This window comes from Castor canadensis, chromosome X, assembly GCF_047511655.1.
Source record: "Castor canadensis chromosome X, mCasCan1.hap1v2, whole genome shotgun sequence".
NCBI classification, from domain to species: domain Eukaryota; kingdom Metazoa; phylum Chordata; class Mammalia; order Rodentia; family Castoridae; genus Castor; species Castor canadensis.
This window is the reverse complement of record NC_133405.1, coordinates 16,162,578-16,184,063: the sequence shown is the minus strand read 5'-3', so window position 1 is coordinate 16,184,063 and position 21,486 is coordinate 16,162,578.

Genomic DNA, 21,486 nt, shown 5'->3' with positions numbered 1-21,486 from the left:
GCATAGGCATTTTAGAATGGCTAAATTGATCTAATTAACCTATGTTAATATACTTCATATTCTTATTTTTGTGGAGAGAACACTTAAAATCTACTTTCAACAATACAACATATCTATTAACTGGAGTCACTATACAAGTAATAGATTTCTTGAAAATATTCTTCCCATTTAACTGAAACTCTGTATTCTTGGACCAACATCTCGCCAATGTCCACTCTTTTCCCAGGCCATGTAACCTCCATTCTACTCTGCTTCTATGAGGTCAACTTTTTTAGATTCTTCATAAAAATAAAATCATGTAATATTTGTCTCTCTATGCCTGGCTTACTTCACTTAACACAATATCCCCTCAGTGTTTTCACAAATAACAGTATTTCCTGTTTTAAAAAAGGCTGAGTAGTATTGTACTGTGTATAAACATTTTCTTTATTCCTTCATCTGTTGATAGATACTTAAGTTGAGTCCATATCTTGGCTATTGTGAATAGTGCTGCAGTAAAACATGGAAGTGCAGGTATCTTTTTGGCATTCTGGTTTCACCTTCTCAGTAATGGAATTTCTGGATCATATAGTAGCCCTATTTGTTATTTTCTGGATCATATAGTAGCCCTATTTGTTATTTTTTGAGGACTCGCTAGTTGTTTTAATTTACATGTCCACCAACAGCATAAAGTGTTCCCTTTTGTTCACTTCCTGTGGGCACTTGTTATCTTTATCTTTCTGATGACCACCATTCTTAATGTAGTATGGTGATGTCTTGTTATGATCTTAATTTGGATTTCCCTGGTGATTAACAGTAGTGAGCTTTTTTCAGATTGTTGCTTATTTGTACACCGCTTTACCCAGTTAACTATTTCCTTTGCTATGGCAGAAGCTTTTGAGTTCATGTAATCTCACTTGTCTATTTTTCCTTTGTTGCCTGTGTTTTGGGTTAATATCTCACAAAATCATAGCCCAGACCAATAGCATGGATATTCCCTCCTATGTTTTCTTTCAATAGTTTTATAATTTTGAATCTTATATTTATATCTTAATCATTTTGAGTTTATATTTGCATATTTAAAGAGAGTGGGGTTTAGTTTCATTCTTTTCCATGTGACTATCCAGTGGTCCCAGCACGATTTATTGAAAAGATTGTCCTTTAACCATTGTATGCTCTTGGAAATTTTGTCAAAAATCAACTGACCATAAAACATGCATATTTATTTCTGGGTTACTTATTCTGTTCTATTGGTCTTTTGTATCTACTTTTATGATGTTTTGATTACTATAACTTTGTAGTATGTTTTGAAGTCAGGCAATGTGATGCCTCCAGCTTTGTTCTTTTGGATAAAGATTTCTTTGCCTATTTGAGTTGTTTGTGATTCTATATGAGTTTTACTTTTATTTTCTATTTCCATGAAAAAATGTCATTGAAATTTTGATAAGGATTATAGTGCATCTATAATCTCAATGAACTAAAGCCACAACTAATAACTGGGTATTTTGGAATCTTAGTACCAAGACACCAACGGGCAAGAAGAGTCATAATTCTGGCAGGGGTAATTGACTCTGCTCCTTAGGAAAGGAGATAGGGCTACTATAGGGAGGAATATGTATGTTACCCAAATGATCCACCTGGTCATCTTTCAAAACTATCTGGAGTACCAGTTTTTTTTATTATTATTATTTTTTATTTCTCTTATTCATATGTGCATACAATGTTTGGGTCATTTCTCTCCCCTTTCCCCCTCCCCCACCCTTTCCTCCACCCCCTCCTTCTTCCCCCCAATCCCTCGATACCCGGCAGAAACTATTTTGCCTTATCTCTAATTTTGTTGAACAGAGAGTATAAGCAGTAATAGGAAAGATCAAGGATTTTCGCTAGTTGAGATAAGGATAGCTATACAGGGAGTTTACTCGCATTGCTTTCCTTGGAGTACCAGTTTTAAATATTAATAGACAAAGCAGCCTTTGACTGCAGAGTACTCAAGAATGGGGGTCTGGATCATGACACCAATAAAGCATCTAGACTGTCAGAGGAGTTAGGTATGGTTGAGAAGAATCTAGAATGGGTCATAGAGGAGAGGATGATGAACATCATTGGGCCTCAAATACAACAGCAGAACTGTTCTGTTGTATTTGATAACTATAGTTTAGCCCACTAACCTTGTAAATTTTTCCAGGAATAGAAGCCCACCAGATCATGGAGGAGTTGTTCCCAGAAGATACATGAAGAAATCAACCTGAGATTCATACTAGGTGGTGAAAGGTGCCACAGTAGTAGAAGGTGGAATATGCTACCTAAGCTTTCTCTCAGGAATAGAGGACTAGTACCCTAGTAACTTGAAATGCTGCTTAGTTGTCAACTCCATCTAGGAACTTTCTTCACCTGAAGAAATCTATTCCACGCAAGGCCAGGCTTACCATCTTGGGTTCTACCCATATGTAATAACTGTTTGATGATTGGCTGTAAGGATCAGCACCCCTGCCCCAACTCAGGGAAACTCTAAAGGGCTACCCCTGCTTCAGAGCTCACTATAGGGTTGGCTGAGCTCTTTCTTATGACTATCACAGTCCAACTTCTCCTTCCGTCCAATCCTGTTTCCTTTCCATCACATTCCCATAGGTTTTGAGCTTGTGAGCACTTCTCATAAAATTCCTGCATGTTAATCTCCAACTCAGAATATGCTTTCCATGGAGAAATCAGACTGTAAAGCATATTCCCACAACCCATCCCCAGAGTTTCTCTATAAGTCTGAGGTGGTGTGAAACCACAGGATATGCATTTTAATAAATTCCCTGAATAGCTCTGATACAGGTGGTACTTAGATCAGATTTTGGGAAATACTGTCCTCCAAAGACTCTTTTGATTGTCTCCTATTCATCCCTTTGGTCAGAGAGGAATCATCCATCCTAACTATTAAAAGATGGCTAATGCAAGACACTTGGTACTGAGCAGATTAAATCAAGAAGTTTATTAAACAGACATCCCTAGAGGAGAACATGTTATGCCTCATAGCGCCACTGGTGGTTGATTGGGGTTATAATGAATAAGCAGGGGTATGGGATGACATCTGATTCTTGTGGGAGGATGTGATTGGCTTATTTGAGCAACTTCACATTCTGGCAGGGAGGTGAAACACATTAGATTGATAAACAGGTAGAATACCGCTGGTCTGTTTCTTAGGGGAACCATCGGGGTGGTGAGCCTTTCCCACTATGTGTAGGGGAGCATATCTGTTGAGATCAGGGAAGCTTACAATTAGGACTTTGGGGTCCTGTGAGGCTCAAAGATGTCAAAACAGCATTGAAATATTGACCTTATAATATAAAGACTTATAGTATTCCAGAAATATCAGTAATTACTGTTTACCCAAAATAAGGACTTCCCTGAAGCATCTCTAAGTATTAGGTTCTTCTCTTCCCTGTATGTCTCTTTCATACAGAGACATTATGACTACACTCTATATGACTACATTTTAAAATGTTAAGAGGGTAGATCTCATGCTAAGTGTTCTCACCACAATCAATTCCGAAAATGAAACAATAAAAATAAAATCATGTTTTCACTTTCTTGAAAGTCACAACAAAATTTGTCCAGTAATTTTTCTCAGTTAAGTTATTCCCACTTCCTGGTGAAAGTGGATGTCCACAGTGACAATTATTGTTATACCTGGCATACCTCCTTCATTCCAATAGGCCTGCTTCGTACCTTTTCACTTTTGACCACTACCACATCCACACAGGCCTTTAGAGACACTCTTTATGGCTCACTGTTACGATTTTGCTGTTTCCTGGAAGATTTCTGAGCTTCATAGTTTCTCATTCTGCTTAATGTTCTTACCTTGGACATAAATTTAGAATAACTTCTCTGCCTCTAACATTACATGGTATTTTTTCTTCATCTACTATTGTTTCTCAATAATTTTCATGTTTTTTTTCACTTCTTATGGACCCAATGACTTGGCCTGGGGTTTAAACATAGAAACATATGGAATACTGGACCAGGAGGAGACTATGAGGATTGTCTTTTCTCCCTCCCTCAGTTTTGACACAGGGATGTTAAGTGAACCCATTTACTTTCCCCAAGTCTATCTTCTACATATTTCAGAGAAGAAAAAGAACATGTAGAGAAAGTTCTTTTAGGGTAGTACAAAATAGTGGCTAAGGGTACACTGCCGTGGTTTTCAATCATGTTCTATCACTTACTAGCTGTGTGGTCAATGGCAGTTTTCTCAACTACATAATAATTATGATGATACCTTCTCACATTATAATCTTTGAATATTAAAGGATATTATTCATGTAAAACGTTCAGGATAAGCAATCAACAAATATATAAGTGTGCCCTCTTCAGAGATTCTCGTTTAAGTGGTCTGGGATGTGACCTGAGCATCTCGATTTTTAAAAGATTCCAGGGCAAGTCTTAGGTGAGAGGGAATATAGGTGGTGAGTGTTGTAGGCTGTAGTCACTCTAATGGACTCCCCAAGCTAGCTGTTGAGGGATGACTTATGACTGACAGGACTGCCCAGTCATAAGAGTATTTATCTGGTGTCCAACACCAGATGGCTAAGGTGATACTCTTGCTGGTGTTGGACATCGGGGTAGTTTCCAAAATACCCCTGTTTCTTCATGCCATTTGATTCAGAGTTTGAGAACATTTGATTGGTTTAGCAAAGGTCATATGCCCATTATTTAGCTCCTTGACAGGAAGAGTAAACATCTTGCCTTTTCAGATTCCTTTATGGGATCTAAAGTCTTGCTTCCTATCAAGAGTAAAAATGGGCAATTCCCAAAATGTAAGAATGGAATGAATGCTGAGCAGCCAAATGTCCCCTTGCTGACTACATACAGATAGATGCTCCTCAACTTATGATGGGGTTACGTGATGAATTGAAAATGCCATGAGTTGAACATGCATTTAATAGAGTTAAATTACTGAATGTCCTAGCTTAGCCTAGCCTGCCTGTAACATGCTCAGAACACTAACATTAGCTTATACTCAGGCAATATCATCTAACACAAAGCCTATTTTTATAATATGGCATTGGATAGCTCACAGAAATTATTAAATTGCTAGTCTGGGAAAGGATTAAAGATAAGAATTCAAAGTATAATTTCTATTGAATATCACTTTTACACTATGATAAAAATTTAAAAGTCCTTAAACTGAACTAATATAAGTCAGGGACTGTGTATAACAGAATTGAGCATTGTGGGTATTCAGGCATGTAAGGCTAAGGATGGTAGTAATGTGGGAAGTGGCACCATTCACTCGGAGGGGTTTCTCAAGCTGAACTGTACAGGGATGGACTGAAGATTTGCAGCTTTCTCAGACACAGGTGTCCATCTATCCTGCTTACCCGTGGGTGAGGGCTCAGGATAAATTCAACCACCAAGCTGGGCAGTTCCTCAGAATCCACTAGTAGGTTTAGCCATGCTCACTGTGCCTGGCAAGCAACATCTACATTGGCATAGTTCAGGAAGTAGACGAACCTGGATCAAGAACTGAATTATCCTGGTTTTGGGGCTGGCTGGTTGTGGTATTTGCCACACTAAGCTGTGCTATGGCTATATACCCCAGGTGGCCTGTTCTACATTGTGTTACACAGTATCTACCATGTAAAACATGTGACATAGGACATGATCTTTCCCTCTAATAAGCTGTGTTTTCCCAGGCAGTGTCATCGAATAACTGCCAAGTCAACCAAAACACCTATGAATATGCCTAGCAGAATTATGAAGTTGTACGATACAGAAGACAGGTTAAAAGTATGAGGTTTGGAGTCAGGCAGATGAGGATTTGAGTCCTTGATCTACTCTTTGTTAGTTGTGTTTTCTTAGGCATGTCACCTAATCTCTCTGATTTTAAATTTCTGCATATGTAAAATGAGAATAATTATAATATCTACTTTTTTGACCTGTTAAGCAAAGCAGAAATTACTTCCTTTCCAGTTCTTCCTTCTGCACCAAATCAAGCCTCCTATATTGTCCATAAAGAGTTGAGACTCTCTTAGTAGGTATAGGTAAGAACTTTCTCAACGAAACCCCAGCAGCACAGCAACTAAGAGATAGCATAGATAAATGGGACCTCATAAAACTAAAAAGCTTCTGTTCATCAAAAGAAATGGTCTCTAAACTGAAGAGAACACCCACAGAGTGGGAGAAAATATTTGCCAACTATACATCAGACAAAGGACTGATAAGCAGAATATATAGGGAACTTAAAAAACTAAATTCTCCCAAAACTAATGATTCAATAAAGAAATGGGCAAGTGAACTAAACAGAACTTTCTCAAAAGAAGAAATTCAAATGGCCAAAAAAACACATGTAAAAATGCTCACCATCTCTAGCAATAAAGGAAATGCAAATTAAAACCATGCTAAGATTCCACCTCACCCCTGTTAGAATAGCCATCATTAGCAACACCACCAACAACAGGTGTTGGCAAGGATGCGGGGAAAAAGGAACCCTCTTACACTGTTGGTGGGAATGTAAACTAGTACAACCACTCTGGAAAAAAATTTGGAGGCTACTTAAAAAGCTAGACATTGATCTACCATTTGATCCAGCAATACCATTCTTGGGGATATACCCAAAAGACTGTGACACAGGTTACTCCAGAGGCACCTGCACACCCATATTTATTGCGGCACTATTCACAATAGCCAAGTTATGGAAACAGCCAAGATGCCCCAGCACTGACGAATGGATTAAGAAAATGTGGTATCTATACACAATGGAATTTTATGCAGCCATGAAGAAGAACGAAATGTTATCATTCGCTGGTAAATGGATGGAATTGGAGAACATCATTCTGAGTGAGGTTAGCCTGGCCCAAAAGACCAAAAATTGTATGTTCTCCCTCATACGTGGACATTAGATCAAGGGAAAACACAACAATGGGATTGGACTTTGAGCACATGATAAAAGCGAGAGCACACAAGGGAGGGGTGAGGATAGGTAAGACACCTAAAAAATTAGCTAGCATTTGTTGCCCTTAACGCAGAGAAACTAAAGCAGATACCTTAAAAGCAACTGAGGCCAATAGGAAAAGGGGACCAGGAACTAGAGAAAAGGTTAGATCAAAAAGAATTAACCTAGAAGGTAACACCCACGCACAGGAAATCAATGTGAGTCAACTCCCTGTATAGCTATCCTTATCTCAACCAGCAAAAACCCTTGTTCCTTCCTATTATTGCTTATACTCTCTCTACAACAAAAGTAGAGATAAGGGCAAAATAGTTTCTGCTGGGTATTGAGGGGGGGAGAGTGAGGGGGCGGAGTGGGTGGTAAGGGAGGGGGTGGGGGCAGGGGGGAGAAATGACCCAAGCCTTGTATGCACATGTGAATAATAAAATAAAAAAAATTAAAAAAAGAGTTGAGACTCTCAAATATTAGAGAGAGTTGAACTATGTTGCTCCCATTTTTTCTTTCTACAGCAAAGCAGGAGGCAGAGCTGAGGATGCTTCAGCCCTCACCAGCACAGAGTGAACAGCTTCGTCCCTCCTTATCCAGCTGAGGGAAGACGGCTGACACCTACCTGCTCCAGAGGTCTGTTTTTTACTGTCACTGTCATGTTCACCAGGCCAAGGATTAGAAGGCAGCTGACAGCTTATTCTTGTTGCCATGGTAACAGGAGTTCTTGTGGAATTTGTTGTTCATGGGAATTATCCAAATCTTTCTCATAGGAGATGAGGCCAGTGGCTGGTCTGTGGATCTCAGGGCCAGGGGTGAAGGCCTGAGTGCCTGGTTCATGTCTGCAACAGGGACAGCCAGTGGTGTAATATCCACTGTATCTTAGGGCAGACAAACCAGAGAGCGAAGGCAAAATCTTCTGTTCAAGGTGGCAGGTGCCAAATTGCAGAGGAGGATGTTGTCAAAAGGACTGTTAACAAGCTAGGTACTGCTGGTGATCATTCAACAGGGACAAGGACTGGCTTAAAGTGGGAGAGGGTCTGAGAGAGAGAGTATGATTTCCAGTCACCTTGTTTTATAAATACATGTTTTTGAGTCTGCTTCCCTCTTAACTTGGTGTTCTTCGGGGGTAAAGATCTGTTTTCCTTTACTATTGTTTCCCAAATGTCTGATACTTATTAGGAGCATAATGATTAAGAACATTAATCTTGGAGGCAAATTGTCTGGGTTTGAACCCAACTGTGTTGCTTAAGAGCTGTGTGAATTTGGATAAGTGCTTTCATCTATGTTTCAGTTGTTCGTGTATAAAAGAGGATGAGCTATCATTTATCCCACAGTGCCTGGTGCATATTGAGATCCACAGAAGCATTTTCTATCATTTCTATTATTTTTAAATTCAACATTGTTAGTATGGCACAACAGGGACTTTGGAACGGGGCTCTCTTTTCTACTTCTCCAACTCATACTCTCCCCTATGCACACTTTTCCTTGTACATGCTATGATGGATCCAGATCCCAGAACTCTCCGGGCTACTGTCACTGTCATGTTCACCAGGCCAGTGTCAGATGAGCTTGTGCTTTTTGCTCAGTCTTCTGTCTCTTCCTAGAATCTGGCATATCAACTTCTACTTAACTTCTGAAACTCATCTTAAAGGCCATTTCCTCTAAAATGTGCTGCCTCTTTTGTATGGATAGCTGTTAACATATATAAGATATCCTTTTACTTGCCTTTGTATACATATCTGTCTGTCCACTAAAATATGAGCCACTCACAGGCCAGGTCATAACTCACCCCTGTATTAGAGCACTTAGTACAGTGCTTGGCACAACACATGAACAAACAAAGGAAGGAATGAACACATGTCATGGATGTGTCTGAAGATATAGCCAAGATGACTGAGGAAGGGCTAGTGAAGACAGCCTTTGAGAATCTCAGTGGACTTAGTCTTCCATGGCAAGAGCCTTCTCCTCTGCAGAAAGGGCTTACTTCTAAGGAGATCAAGACAGACTTCCTCAGGATCCTTCTTGATACTGAGATTGCCTTCTAGAATTTATTGTGATTGGATTGGCTTAGAAGTATCTCACTTCACCATCAAAGTGCCCAATGCATCAGCAAACAGCTGTCAAGGCACTGGTCACCACCAATATACCTAAACATTGATCCTGGGATGTGTTAAGTGACAGAACATCATAGGGCTATTGCTGTCATTAACTTTGCTAAGTGGCTACAATATTCTTGGATGAAGTTTTTATTGCAGTCAGAATGAAATTTTACTTATATTAATGGATAATCCAGTTTAAGTCTATAGGTTCTTTAATGGATGGACCCAAAGTGATAGATACAGTCATATTATAGAGTTGTGTCCTATGCATTTGAAGATTGTATCAAGTGAGGCACCAATGACACACTCAAAAGAGTTTAGTTGAAAGTCACTGAGTTAAGAGACTATTTATAGAATGATGGCCAATGTTAAGGAATAATCACAGGATGCTTTGTGAGAAGCCCTTCCATCCCTAAACCAGAAGGGACATGTAGGGAAATGGAATTACCAGAACCTGGAGAGAGCTTGGAGCCATGGGAGAGAGGCTAGCAGGCAGGATTTGTGGCCAGTGATGCATGTAGTCACTGCCAGAACCATGATGAGGGGGATAAGTGACCAGCTTCTTTATCTGTCTACCTTTACATCTCATTCCAATAATTCCCATTTACAAACTCAAACCAAATTCAGAGTTAAGGAATCCCAAGTTATGCAGTTGTGATCAGATCCCAGGACATAGAACTGGGCATCTTAAGGATTGACAGTGGATGGGGAAGGGTGCCCTGGAGTAGGGCTTCCAGATCAAAAAATAAAAGTATAGGGCATGAAGTTAATTTTGAATTTCAGATAAACAGTGAAAGAATATTTTTTACACACTTACACTAAAAACATCCATTGCTTACCTGATATCTAAATTTCACTTAGCATCCTATTATCTGACAACCCAACTGTAGAATAACTAGAACAGAGGCAGTTTTAGTATTTGGACTCCCCACTAGACTATGATTTTATTGCTTTAAACATCTCACCAAGAGTGGAATTACATTTTTCTGTGGTTAGAGGAAATGATCTCTGACTCCAAATCCCATCCTCATCCCCAGGAAAGTTCCATTGAGGTGTATGGAAACCTCTCAGACGGTACTTGCTAGATTTAAGTTTGTATGGGAAGGCTGCCACATGTGTGGCATTTCAGCCCAATCACGAATAGGTGGCAGTCTTGATCAATTTATCAAAGGAAATTACATTTTCTCCTTGGAAATATACCAGGGACAGTAAAGGAAAAAAACATGTGGAGTGCTGACTATAAAAGAAGACAATTTTTATTAATTTTAATGACTCAGGTTTGATACATGGTATTATAAGACTGCATTTAATGAGTCATTTTTTTCTTATGCTGAATTATTTTAAAAGTAACATCAACTTTATATATTAGCTTCCTAGTAGTCATGCTTAAAACTGAAGGGCAGTGGTGAGCCATGGGTAGAAGAGCTGTGTTCTTGGCTCAGTAGGGTAACTTCATCCGGGCTTCATAATAGGGTAGAGTGACAGAGGAGACAAAGGCTTGCTGATCTTAATTCATTCAATAAGTAGAAATGTCTGCCAGAGCCAGGCATTGAACTAGATGCCTGAGACACATAGGAGAATTAGGCTCAGTTACTTTCCTCAAGAAGCTTAAAATGTTATGAGGAATAGTGACATGTCTAAAGCTAGTCAGCTGTTTCACATGTATTATTTCATTTAATCTTCATAACAGCCCTGTTGGTAGGTGCTATGATTGACCCACTTTTCTAATGAGACAATTGAGACTAAAAGAGGGTTTCCAAGCTCACATAGCTAGTAAGTGGCAAGGCCAGGATCTGAATATGTGTATAAATAACAACAGGATGTTGTTAGTCAGACTTTCTCATCACTGTGACAAAACACCTGACAAAATATCAAAAGAGAAGAATGATTTATTTTGCTCATTGTTTCAAAGGTTTTAGTCCGTCCTGGTGGAGGGGCATGGTGGAACAGAGCTGTTAAACTCATGGCAGCCTGGAAGAATAGCAATGACAGGAAGAAACCAGGGTAAGAAACGCTCTTCAAAAAAACACCTTCAGTGTTCTATTTCTTCCAACGGCACCTGACCCCAACTTCCACAGTTGCCACTAGTATTCTATTCAAATTTTGAATGCATCAGTGTATTAATCCATTGATCAGGACGTAGCCCTTATGATCTAATTCTCTCTGGAAACACCCCCACAGACACACCCAGAGGTATGCCTTACTAATCTAGACATTGCTCAATCCAATCAAGGTGACAATCAAGTTTTACCATCACTGATATGCAAGCATAATTTTCTTAATATTGTATTTTCTTAATATAATGTGCTTCAGATCAAGTGAGAAAGTGATCGTTTTTATTGGTGATGATCAGGGAAGGGTTTTACAGGGAAGGAGGTATTTCAGTTGGCTCTTCATAGGCAAGGAACAGATTTAGCACAACCATAGAGGTCCCAAGAATGGAGGTTGGATTCCAGCATGGCAGTCATGCAAATCAGGAGAAGGAGGGACCCAAAAGAAAATTGCCAAAGTAGGCTGGGGCCAGAGTTGGATGTTCTTTGAATGCTACAGAGAGGATATATTTTTTAAAGTAAGCACATTTTAAGCAAACCATTGTAACTTCAAGCTAGGTAGTAACGTGATTGGATGGATGTTTTGGGAACCTTAACAGAGACCACTGCCATATATCAAACAAGAGGTTTGAAAGTAGGGTATTAGGGAAAACAAAGTGTTGTTTGCATGGAGAAATCATGGATGAAGTTAGCCTGCAAAATATTTGCACTGACATGAATGCAAAAGAGTTTGAAGCAGAGAGCAGTTGTGTAGATAGAAAATATTTTATACCAGAGTATTGCATTCAGTAATCTATAAGGCCCAAGTCCAAAATGCTGTTTTAAATTTAATCCTGTTCTCTGCAACAGCATTTCCCAATGTGGCTTTATCCCATATACTTATCCAAAACCAAAGAATTCTTACCATATGAGATAGCCTATATCTGGGCATATATCCTAAGGAAATGAAATCAATATGTAGAAGAGATATTTGCACCCCCATGTTTGCTGCAACATTTCTCACAATAGCCAATATATAAATCAACCTAAGTGTTCATCAGTGAATGACTGGATAAAGAAAACATTGTATATATACACAATGGAATACTATTCAGCCTTACAAGAGAGGGAAATTCTGTCATTTGCAATAATGTGGATTAACCTGGAGGACATTATGTTGAGTGAAATAAGCCAGGAAAGGAAGACAGATTCTTCATGATCTCAATCATATGTTGAATCTAAAAAAGTGGAACTCATAGAAGGAGAAAGTAAAATGGTGATTACTGGGAACTGGGGCTTGGGGGTTATGGAGAGATGTTGGTCAAAGTTTACAAAGTTTCAATTAGATAAAAAAATAAGTTCTGGAGATCTATTGTATAGCATAATGATTATAGGTAATAATAATTGATTGTATACTAAAAAGTTTCTAAGACAGTAGATTTTAGATGTCTCACCAAAAGATGTTAAGTGAAGTGATGCACATGTTAACTTGATGCAAGCTCACAATGTATAATCTATCAAATATTACACCATACATCATATCAATTTAAAAATGCAAACAAACAAAAGCAAAATGTTCTGAAGTCAAAGAAATATGGCAAACCACTGCATATTCTAGGCTTTTCTTGGAGGGTTACAATGCACACTGGCTTGGGGGAGGCTCTGAGAATTCCTTCAGTAAACTTTTGTTATCCAATCACTTCCCCAATGTATTTAAACCTAAAACTATTTTTTGAAAAATGTTGAAACCTATGAACACGTAACAGAAATTGTGTTTTGTGAAATTTAGACAAGTGTGATCATCCCTGTCTGCAGTGCTTTCCCTCTGGTGGACTCTAGAGAGCAGTCCCTTCTTTCAAATGCAAATAAACTGGAATCCCAGGGTTTGGTGGTCACCTGCCAGCAGTGACCTCTGCTGCAGCAAATATTCATTCTGATGGCAAAAAAAAAAAAAAAAAAACCAAGTGTGATGGTGATGTAGCAAAGAGAGCTGTTAGTCACCAGCCTGGGAGCTGAGCTCCCAGAAATTGTCAATTACTTTCTCCTCTGTTGTTCTTATCAGTTGTTTATTCATCTGAGCAAACTTTCCTACCTTTCTGTTTGTTCTCCTGACCCCAATAGCCTTAGTGATGGTGGAAAAGATGTATCTTAGTCATTTTGAAGTATCCTTAGTAATAGACCAGAAATATCTAATTAGTTTCATCATCCTCTCTCTTCCTCACAGCCTTCCCCAGATCCCCATTACCGCCAGAAACAAGTATCTACCTTATTTGCATGGCCATAATTGCTCTACATGGTCTCAGCACATGTGTGTGTGCAAAACAGGCAGGTATAAAACAGATGCTAATAAAATGTTTGTGAAACCTTTTCTCCCCTCCCTGAGGGGGCACACATGTGACTATCACTAGTCACCCCTCCTCCCACCATTTATCATTTGCCAATAAGGAAGCTTGCTCTTTACTGCTTCTTTGATATTACTCTGCTTTCTGGGATTTAAATGTCCTTTCTCTTGACTGTCAAATGTCAATTAGTCCCATGGGTACATATCAAGTTCTTCCTTCTCCTAGTAGTTTTTCCAGACACCTCCAGTTGGAGTTATTCCCAATTGTACTCTTTGTATTTAAGCAAGTTTTGAACTGACACATAAAAATTACACACATTTATAGGGTATCATGTGAAGTTTCTATACATGCAGACATTGTATAAAGCTCAACTAAGGGTAAGTACATCTATTTCCTCAAGTATATGTTGTTTCTTTATGGTGGAAGCACTCAAAATTCTTTCTTCTGCCTTTTAAAATGTTCAATACATTTTTGTTAAGTACTGTCACCCTAGTGTGCCATAGCACACCAGAACCTCTTACCCCTATCTAACTGTAACTTAGTACCTGTTGATTAACCTTTCACTCCCTTCCCCCAACATCATTCTCCCCAGCCTCTTCTATTCTTAACTTCTATAAGGTCACCTATTTTAGACTACATATGACACGTACTACATTTTACACACAGCCATTATTACAATTTACTCTAGGAGCAAATTAGCTTTGCATGAATCAGTCATCCTTACTGGATGTCAGTATCTTGAAGGTAGAGAATGTTTTACTAACCTTGGTAGCCTCCCTAATCAATCACTCCATCAACAAATATTTGAGTGCCTAGTCTGATTCAGGCACCAAAGCATACACACAGTAGGGACTCTACTGATGTTTATAGACTCAAAACACAACCCCTAGAAGTGGAAGTTAGTTCTCTAGTGCAAATCTTCAGGAGGTGACTCATGTCACCACCATTATCATGACTGATGAGACCATATAAGTGTTGTTATGGCCACCATAGGTGACTTTCTGAGAGAAGTCCTGAATTGCCAGAGAAGCGCTCAAGACAAGCCAGCATTTCTGTTGGGAATGCTGGCTGACTCTGAGTGAACCTAAGAGATACAGGGAATTTGTAATCATTTTTAGAGTTTCTGGCTTAACATCACCTGTATAAATCCAAAGGAGGAAGACTCTGGCCTTATTTCTGTGTTTGCGCTGGTATCTTTATATTATCACTACCTCAGGAAAAGGGTAAGGAAGATCAAAACTTTTGGATTTGGTTCTTGTTTTTATCTTCATTTATGGAAACTCTAAGCCCAATATAATAATATCAACCATTCTGGTGAACCAGACACTGTACATTCAATATCTGCATGAACTCCCAGAACACCCTCAGATATTGCTATTATTATTATTATTATTAATTTTATAGACCAGAAGATTGTAGCTCAGGGAATGAAAGTGATCTGGTACTTGCATCAAGGAAAAATGGCCATATTAGTGAGTCAGTCCTTTTGTGTCTGACTGCCATGACCTTTTCACTCATGGCTGGTCATTCAACAGCTATTTAAATCAATTTTCATATGTGAGTACATATAATATGCTAGATATTCTTATAAGTGTCATTATACAGAATCTTGCTAATAACCACTTGAGGTTCTCTGCATGCTAAAGATGAGGAATATTAGGTCCAGAGAAGGTCAACAACTTGCCCAAGATCTACAAGAAGTAAGATATGGCTAGGATATGAATTTAAGTCTGTCTGACTCTGAATTTGCCACTTACAAGAGTGACCTTCTCTTGTAAAGCAATGGGCAGCTTAAGGGCTGCCATCTGAAACGTTCAAGTATGAGGAGGCAGAACACTTGGGGATTCTCCTGTGAGTCCCAGGATGTATGTTCTTTTGTCTTCACAGGACATAACTTCAGCATTCAGATGATAGGGTGCAAATGGGACAGCTAGGCCGAAGGCCAGATAAGAGTATCACTGAAGATGCCTCTTGTTAAAATCTCCTGTCATTTCAAAGGAAGTATGTAATTTTTGGTTAGCCTACTGGGAGAATTAGGAAGGAATAATGGCCTTTATCATTCCATCTAGATTTAGCATACGCACCAAAGGGCAAGTTAGCAACTTCAAAGAACATCTTGGCAATGACAAACAAGGGAGTTAATGGAGGCTCTGACAACTCGGGAGCATACTTTGACTAAAACAAAAGTTCTGGCTCAGAAGGGGGTCTTCTAAGCCAAATGAATAAGCACTTACTAAGCAGATAGCAAAAACCAGAGAGGGAAAGGGAGATGAAGGGTAGGGGATGAATATTTACTTGGGATTTGATTGTTCACACTAAGCCCAGCAACCCCTGTGGTCTTGAGCTGACTTTGAAAATATAACTCTGTTAAAAGTGCTGGCTTTGATGGGAACTTTCACACTTGACCGTTTGCCCAGCTCTTCAGAGACATGTTATAATCAGTGGGAGGGTCTCCAGCACTTCTGTGATTATAATCATGACTAAGCTCAGGCTCTGTAGTTGTGCCTGAGACAAAACTTTCAAAACAAAAGACAATTCAAGTAGAAACTTGATTTGGGTGGGTTTGAGGAACCCAAAGGTATTCAGGGCCATGTGTCATATACCAAGCTCAAAATCAAAGTGATGCTACCAGCAGCAGTATTTACCCAAGGTTCTTATACAGAAATAAACTCATCTTTTCTTTAAGAAGAGGGAATAGAAACAAATAACCAAAATATCATCTGTTCAAAAATCTCATTTTACAGATAGGGAAACACAAGCCCCAGAGAGCATAGATCTCACAGATCACAGATGGAATATTGTGTGAGGCTGACCCAGGTAGAACAAATGAGACCCTACTTGAAAACTAAAGTAAAAAGAGTTGGTAGCATGGCTTTAATAGTACACTACTTGCCTAGCAAGTGCAAGGCCCTGAGTTCAAAACCCAGTACCACCAATGAAACAAAATACAATAAAAGAAGAAAAAAACATACAGAAACCACGATGAGATGTTTCAAACTCCATCATGCTCTACTATATTGTGGCTTGACTTATTTATTAAAACACATATGTTAAACTGCGTAGAAATGAAACTAGTATTATTGAGCACCTATTATGTTACAGATGCTATATGGTAGATGCTTTACAAATTACATTTGCTTGTTCGGGTAACTCTATAAAGTAAATGCAACATTCTCCCTTATTTCTCATAAAAAACAGTGGAGGTTCTCATTGAAAGGTTGAATGACTTTCTGAGTTTGACACAGTTAGTAAGAATAGAGCTAAGACTTAAGTGCTTATAATTGGGACAACAGTTCTTTCAATAAACAAGTACCTAGGCATAACGGGAAGTTGCAAATGATCCAGAGAGCTAAGTGATTTCTGTCATAATTATAACCCTAAAAGAGGAAAATGGGTTTATTTTAAAGTGACAACCAAATCAGTGTTCTATTTTATTAACACCTGTAAAAACCGATCCTAAGGGTTCAGTGACAATGAACTACAATTGGAATGGAGTTCACTGCATTTCAAGTTTGAGCTTGAGAGAGCAATGCCCACAGTAAACTGGTAATTGCCCTTTAGGAGATCATATCCATCTTGGTGAAGCAGTTGAGAGCTCTCCCTATGCAAGGAAACAAAACACAACACATCTGCATTGTACTTGTGTTCAGATGAGATTTAGCTAGTGTTTGATTGTTACCTAGACTTCAAGCAATATTAACAGATTATATATAATCTCTTCAGAAGCTCGGTTGCATGCAGAGTAGCAGGAAACTGTTTGGTATCAATATTTAATGTAGCTTTATTGATTTTTAACTGGAGAATGCTATCATAAGCACTTTCAAACCACATGTGGTTCATATAGTGTGCTTATGCTCCCAGTGTTTCCAGAGAAAAGTTCAGGCTGCTCCAACAAACGTCTCTATGAGACAATTTTGGTACAGCAAAAGAACATGTGGAAAAATAAAACTTCAACAGTGGCATGGCTGTCCCCAAGAAAAAATAGAATCAGTTCTCTTGGCGAAGAGTGGTGGTCACTGCTCCTGAAGACATTAAGCAGAAGGAAAAGAGAGAGGGTCAGGTTGGGAACACCAAGTCTAATAGACCCTATTCAAGATCTGTCACTCTGGGCAGTTTCTCCTTCAGACAGAACAAAGTCACTGTACAGATACCTAACCTTTGATTCTTATATTGTGTCTAGGGCAGATGTGTTCTCTGAGAATGGAGATGACTAGATTTCCTCCTTCAGCCCAACTCATCTTGGTATGTTTCAAGACCCATAGTCATGCTGCTGGTAGGGCAGAATCAAATGGACCTTTGGCATCAGAAAGCAGGGCATCTGGACATGGTCAGTACTGGTAAGCTGGTAGGTCTGCCAGGGGTGGTACAGGCTCTACTGAGATAATCCAGAAATTAGACTCTGAGCTTCCATGAACAACTTGCATTGTTTTTTCTCCAACCCTGCTCTTGGGTAATAACGTGCATGTGTGTGCATCCACTTATCTTCTACTCTTGTTCTTCTCTTTCAGTTGAGGCCACCAGAGTCCTCACAGATTTTCCTCGGTCATTTTAATTTTTCACTCATTTTGATTTTTTTCTTCTAAGGTTTTCCCCTCCTTCCTCTGTCTCCCTTTCATGTGGGTACTCCAATTCCTTGTTAACCAGATATTCTGAATTTTCCCTGACTCTGCCAATTTCAGGTGTTTGGTTTCATTAACAGTCTATGTGAGCCCACTGAAGAAAAGATTGGTCAGAAAAAATTGTCAGTAGATGGATGACATATGCTAATATTTAGGACTATGCAATAATTGAAGCTATTCCAAAAAATGGGACTGACTGCTTTAGTGGACAGTGAGCCATTCATCATTAGAGATATTCAAGCAAAGGCAAGAGGTGATTCTTACATTTGATGGGAAATTGGACTTAGAGAATTTTAAAATCCCTTTTCATGATTCTCCTTCAGAATTTTGTTCTTTGAGGGACCTGCTTAAAAAAAATGATTTCTTGAAAGACTATTGAGAATTTAAGAACTGGTAGAAAAGTAGGAACAAGTGTCAGAGATGTAAAATGAACTGCTGTGGATGCAGCATGTTTGAGTAACTGCTTCATGGGAATGGGTCGTAGGTACTACCTTCTTTGCTAAGAACTTTATTGCCTAACAAGCTGGACCTGTGTGATGGAATAGAAACTAACATTTGAGTACTTTGTATATACCAGGTACCTTGACAGGCACTCTGCACGTTATTTTAATTAGCACCCACAAAAGTTCTAGAAAATAGAGTCATGCCTATAAGGTTGAGAAAATTAAAACTCAAAAAGAGAAAGTTGACATGACCAATTTTTCCTTATAAAAAGCAGAGATGGAAATGCAGTCCAGGTCTGTTTAACTCTCTATCTGTGCTTTGTGTTCAGTGCTGGCCTTCTTCTTCATCCCTTCTTACCATCTCCCCTTAGGGATTTCTTCCTGATCAAATTCAGGAAAGAAGAAAAGTAGGAGAAGCTCTTTGTCCTTTTCTTGGAAAAACTTCTCATTTCTCAGAGTTCTAAGCTAAAGCCTCGGCCAACTGACAAATTTTTCATAGTGTCTTAAGTGTCTCCCTTCAGTCATTAATGAGATACAGAGAGTAGAGCACTCTTCAAAACGGTCTGTGTAATGAGCACTCTACACAGCCATATGCATGGCCATCAGTCCTTAGACTAGTCTTCTCTTCTTCACTTCTGCCAGGGGTTATCCCCTGGAGAAGCTGTAATAAAGTAGCATGTCATGTGCACACAGGCTTTGTTGGTGTATGATTTTTACCACCCTGGACTGCCAAGGTCTTGGGCACCAGGAAGTGTGCTGTGTTCTAGGGCCAGAATGGTGAGCCGCAGAGGAATGGTTGCCGCCCTTTGGGAATTTGCAATCTAGTGGCAAAGGCAGATGCTAATTAAATGATAATAAAGAATAACTACACAACTTTCCAAGAGACAAAGAGCTGCAGAGGATAACCACAGGTGAAGGAATAGGAGCTAGGCTGAGTATCTATGAGGAAGTGATATCCAGCAGAGATCCTAAGATGTCAGTCAAGCAACAGTGTGAGAAGAGGTCAAATGAGAGGTCTCTAGGCTGAGAGAGCAAAGTGTGCAAAGGAACAGGGAGGGATATTCTATAAACACCTTAACACTAAGGGCTGAGCATGCATCTCAGTTGCAGAGTGCTTGCCTAGCATGTGTGAGGCCATGGGTTTAATCCTCAGCATTGTAAAAAAAATGAAAACAAGAAAATAAAAACCATACATCTTTTATTTTTTTAAATTGAAATTATAATCTAAACTGTATTCTATTAGTCCTCATTATACTCAGAGGATAGGTTTCAAGACCCCAAATGAATGCTTTAAAGAGCAAATAGTTCTATCATCTATCTATCTATCATCTATCTATCTAATGTTTTTCCTTTGCACACATGCCTATTAAAACTTACATATTAAGCAAAAGATTAACAACAATAACTGACAACAAAATAGAATATACTAAAAATACTACAATAAAATGTCCAGCATCACCACTCTTGCACTTGGGGGCCACTATTAAGCAAAAGAACGATTTCTTGAACAGAAGTGCTGAGCTATCACAACAGTGAATGTGATAACCTAGACAGGTAGTGAGTGACTGACTAATGAGCAGGTAGCGTATACAGTGTGAGTATGATGCACAAAGACATGATTCATGGTGTGAGCAGGACAATATGAGATTTTATCAAGCTACTCAGAATGGCACGCAATTTAAAACTTATGAGTTTATTTCTGAAATTTTCCATTTAATATTTTTTGGACTGAGTTGAGCACAGATAACAAGCCTGTAGAAATGAAACCACAGATAAAAGGGGAGTACTGTATACAAAATAGACAAGTCAGAGCTGCTCCAGTTAAAAGTGCAGTGAGGCCATATCCTCTTGGTTCATTCTGTCTATCATGTCTCTCACCCTCAGAGATAGTCCCCTGGAACACACTTTAAAGTCACTGGTATATCCAAAAGACTGTGACACAGGTTACTCCAGAGGCACCTGCACACCCATGTTTATTGCAGCACTATTCACAATAGCCAAGTTATGGAAACAGCCAAGATGCCCCACCACTGACGAATGGATTAAGAAAATGTGGCATCTATACACAATGGAATTTTATGCAGCCATGAAGAAGAACGAAATGTTATCATTTGCTGGTAAATGGATGGAATTGGAGAACATCATTCTGAGTGAGGTTAGCCTGGCCCAAAAGACCAAAAATCGTATGTTCTCCCTCATATGCGGACATTAGATCCAGGGCAAACACAACAAGGGGATTGGACTTTGGGCACATGATAAAAGCGAGAGCACACAAGGGAGGGGTGAGGATAGGTGAGACACCTAAAAAATTAGCTAGCATTTGTTGCCCTTAACGCAGAGAAACTAAAGCAGATACCTTAAAGCAACTGAGGCCAATAGGAGAAGGGGACCAGGAACTAGAGAAAAGGTTAGATCAAAAAGAATTAATCTAGAAGGTAACAGACATGCACAGGAAATTAATGTGAGTCAACTCCCTGTATAGCTATCCTTATCTCAACCAGCAAAAACCCTTGTTCCTTCCTATTATTGCTTTTACTCTCTCTACAACAAAATTAGAAATAAGGGCAAAATAGTTTCTGCTGGGTATTGAGGGGGTGGGGGGGAGAGGGAGGGGGAGGAGTGGGTGGTAAGGGAGGGGGTGGGGGCAGGGGCGAGAAATGACCCAAGCCTTGTATGCACATATGAATAATAAAAGAAAAAAAAATAAATAAAGTCACTGGTATAGAGGATAGTGTGAATTTTGGGAGTCACATATATTGGGTTCAAGCACAGCCTATGAAGTATGTGATTTTGAGCAACTCAATCTCCTTGAGTTTCAGTATCTTAGTGTACAAAAGAGGAATACTAACAAATATCTTCTTTTTTCTTCTCTCTCTCTCTCTCTTTTGTTTTTTTTTTAGTTTTCCAGGCAGGATCTCACTATGTAGTCAAGGCTGACTCAAATTCATGATCCTCTTCCTCAGTCTCTGAGTCGCTGGCATTATGGCATTTGTCATCATCTTAATCTCCTTTACTCACCCTCCCCCTCCCGCTAGTACCCCCCCACTGT